Raw genomic sequence first — 4,532 nt, forward strand, 5'->3', positions numbered from 1 at the left:
TTAATGTCGATGGAACCTCGTGTTTCCTGATGTCTTCAGACAATTTTAACACGACGCACTGCAGGACTTTCTTTAAATTTGCTGGACAGGCACTGGACTGTCAATTGCAGTATTGACCGGAAACTCAGATTTTAATCGGAGCCTCTTTGATAAATTTTCTTCTGTCAATGCCTTTAAAACGGACATTGTTTTCCCAATTAAGCCAACTTAACCGGAACTAACCCCCTTCCCAAGTATTTTGACAGCACGCAAAAATTTAGGAACATTATCTCAACTCTAGAGCTCTTATATTCAGATTTTGGGAAGATTTAATGTCCATCAAAGTGTTCGTTTCCGTACTCCAACATATTTTGAAATATAAAAATGTCTTTAGAATCTCGAATTATTTCTTTCTTTTTTTTAATATTGTTTAAACCAGATGCAGATCCCTGTGGTAACTTAAACACAACTTAGCATGAAGTGATCGTCTATTCCTGACCAAAACGTTCATTCCATAGAAGTATTGTTAGTATTAACAGAAACAGATACAAGGATACACGTCTGATTTTTATAACAAGAGGCCCAGAGGGCCTGCACTGCTCAGCCGGATATTTCAGTAATCATGACAAAATTCTCGAATATAAGTTATATGTATTCTCATGGTTTTTCATCTGCCTCTTCCAAACAATGGTTCAAACCAAATGTGGAACAAATCTGGACCAAAACCTGTTAGTCTAAAAAAGATGAATTTAAAACGTTTTAGCTGAATCCCTACACATTGGGCCCCACCCCTCCGACCCAAGGGGATTCACACCTTTCGTTTATACAACATTGTATCTCCTTTGCACAATGATGCTTCAGGCGAAATGTCAAAATCCTTTGTTGTTCAGGACTAGTAGCAATTTTAATCTAAAATTACCTCTGCTCGTTTTTTAAGCACAATTAACTAATTCAAAATTCATCACATGTAGCAATGGTCGTATGCTGTGAAGTATGTTGTTGATATTTAATAATGGTGACCTTGTACATAGGCTAAGGTTCTACTTCCATGCTGAACCTTTACAGAGTTCAATCCTTGTTACCTGCTGGAAAAATATGCATATGAATATTTTGGAACTTGCAGGCATTTATTGGCAAAAGATGAATAGTCTGCACCTTAGAGAACTTGAAAAAAAAAGATTTGCAAATTAATTTTTAAATATTTGGCCCCTGTGAGCTATTGTCTATGTATTGTAATAGTTGCCAAATATTTAATATGAGGAAACTTTATACCACTAGACCTAGGTACTTGCTGGCAAAATATGAGTCCTCCGGGACTTCTGGAACTTGAGAAAAATATTCTTGAAGTTTTTAACACATCCGAGCCCTATGACCTTAAAAATAGGTCAAGGTAATTCATATGAAGAAAATGGGTACCGCTGTTTTTTCTGGAACTTTTTGCTTACATATTTGAACCCTGTGACCTTGAAAATAGGTCAGGGTCATTGGTTTGAGGACATCATATAGCACACCATATCAGGAATCTACTGGCGTGATTTAGTGGCCTAGGTCTTTAAGAACTTGAGAAGATTTGCAAATTAATGTTTAACTTTTTTGCCCCTGTGACCTTGAAAATAGGTCAAGGTTATTTACATGAGGAAACTTTAACATACTCTTTCACATGTACCTCCTGGCCAAAATTCTCAGCTGCATATAGTTTTCTAGAAGAAGTTAAAAGTTGACGGATGGACAGACGCCAACTCATGCCGTAAGCCCATAGAAGCTCACTGGCACTTCATGAACATAATAGACAAATATTAAGGATTGAGAGGGTTAAGAACATATACATGTGACACAAATGGATAAACAGACAAATAAACTCCAGCATTTCTATGTTGTCCTTGAAATGTGTAGTGATGAGGAACAAAAACAACAAACAATCAAATTGATTTGTTTAATCACATATAATTTTGCATTGATTCAATATCTATACAACCTCTGCAATGAGTTTGTGTTTTCTTTCGAATATTAAATTGTCCAAGTTGTATAAAGGACACCCAAAGAACAAGGCAAACGTCCTTGATAGACAGGTGTTCTTATATAGAGGATTACTTTGTTTAATAAGTTATGTCCCTTATAAACAAGATGTTTGATTACACTAAATATCTCCTGATTTATTATATTTAAACACAAACAAACAAATAAAAACAAATAATTAATTTTCATGATTCATCTGACAGAAATTGAAAATTAATGTTTAATTTTGAAAGCAGTTTCAAAACGATTCCACACAATATCAAATAACAGCAGGACAAAATTCAGAAAAAATACTAAGCATAGTAATAAAAAAGTAACGGTATGTCCATTAGGCTGGACGTCTAAAATTTGGTGATGGGCCCTAATTTTCTGCAATCAGCGTTAGTTTAGTGCGACAAAGTCAACTGACATCAACAGACTGACCTGATAAATAACAACACTTGACCAGGACCATCTCACAATCATTTCAGTAATATTAAAACTGAACCCCACTAGTTGAACTTGACTGCTATAAGATTAGCCTACTTCCAGTCCATATTTGATGGACCACTATAGCACTATCGTTTTGGTCCATTTTCTCATCTTAAATCATTGTCGCACCATAAAAGGATAACATATATTGATATTTATGGATTCTAAATCAAGGTACAAAGTTTGATATTTCAGTCTTTAACTAAAATTCAATTAAATTAAGGCTCATTACCCATGCACTTCTGACTTTTCAAGTGTTATAACTTGTTGGTATGGTAGAGTAGGGGTTAATATTTTCTTTCTATAACCATTACTAAAGCGATCCAGATGCCTGTGGTTTGAGGCTAGACTGCCCACCAGACCCTAAGTTGTTTTAAGAATTTCCAAGCTAAATTCTAATACTAGATTATCTGCCCCTAGCTTGAAAATCAGACATATCCTAGGGATCAAAATCATAAAGCTCAATTTTATTTATAATTTTAATAATCTAGAGACAGGGGGCCAGTCTAGTTTGAGGTATAGATATGTCGTACATAACACTGCTCAAACAGCTGATGTTTATTTTACCAATTTAGCGATTTATCCTGAAAGCTGAAGAGTAAACAGTTATATTGAAGCACAGAGCTATGATTAACAGATAACGTGATTATGAAATAAACAAGAGGCCCATGGGCCTTAACGGTCACCTGATTTTAAAAATATTTCAGTAAATTTGAATGAAAGAATGAATTTCAAAACAAATAAAACAAATGATAGTCAAAAATGTGATTTCCCTATAACTATAGTAAAGTTTATCCCCTCCCATGGGGCAAACGCAAGACCCAAGGGCTAGGAAATTCACAATTATGGTAAAGCACCTTAAGACCCTTCGATCTGTGAAGAGTATTTAATTCTACCTTATTTGGGCTGTAAGAAGAAGATTTTTAAAATTTCTGTTAATTTGACCCTTTTTGGCCCCGCCCATCAGCCCCTGGGGGTCAGTCAGGGCCAACATGTACATACCATCAAACTGTCATCCCAAGCTGATAATGTTAACGAAGTTAGAATGAATTCCAATAAAAATTCAACAAATAATAGTCAAAAATGTGATTTCCCTATATAAACTATAGTAAAGTTTACCCCCTCCCCAGGGGCAAACATGAGACCCTAGGGTCATGAAATTCACAATTTTGGTAAAGCACCTTAAGATCCTTCCATCTATGTAGAGTATTTGATTCTACCATATCTGAGAGTAGAGAAGAAAATTTTTGAAATTTTTGTAAATTTTACCCTTTTTGGCCCCGCCCACCAGCCCCTGGGGATCAACTAGGGCCAACATGTACATACCATCAAAGTGTCATCCCATGCTGATAATTTGATACAAGTTAGAATGAATTCCAATACAAATCCAACAAATAATAGTCAAAAATGTGATTTCCCTATATAAACTATAGTAAAGTTTACTCCCTCCCCAGGGGCAAACGTGAGACCCCAGGGTCATGAAATTCACAATTTTGGTAAAGCACCTTAAGACCCTTCCATCTATGAAGAGTATTTGATTCTACCATATCTGAGAGTAGAGAAGAAGATTTTTGAAATTTTTGTCAATTTTACCCTTTTTGGCCCCGCCCACCAGCCCCTGGGGGTCAACTAGGGCCAACATGTACATACCATCAAACTGTCATCCCATGCTGATAATTTGATACAAGTTAGAATGAATTCCAATACAAATCCAACAAATAATAGTCAAAAATGTGATTTCCCTATATAAACTATAGTAAAGTTTGCCCCCTCCCCAGGGGCAAACATGAGACCCCAGGGTCATGAAATTCACAATTTTGGTAAAGCACCTTAAGACCCTTTCATCTATGAAGAGTGTTTGATTCCACCTTATCTGAGAGTAGAGAAGAAGATTTTTGAAGTTTTAGTCAATTTGACCCTTTTTGGCCCCGCCCCTCAGGCCCCTGGGGGGTGGGGACCATATAATTCACAATTTTGGTTCACCCTCAGCCATGGAAGCTTCCTGTAAAATTTCATTGAATTTAGTTCAGCAGTTTTTAAGAAGAAGTTGAAAATGTAAATTGTTT

The sequence above is a fragment of the Pecten maximus genome, chromosome 15 (genome assembly GCF_902652985.1).
Source record: "Pecten maximus chromosome 15, xPecMax1.1, whole genome shotgun sequence".
In the NCBI taxonomy this organism is placed as follows: domain Eukaryota; kingdom Metazoa; phylum Mollusca; class Bivalvia; order Pectinida; family Pectinidae; genus Pecten; species Pecten maximus.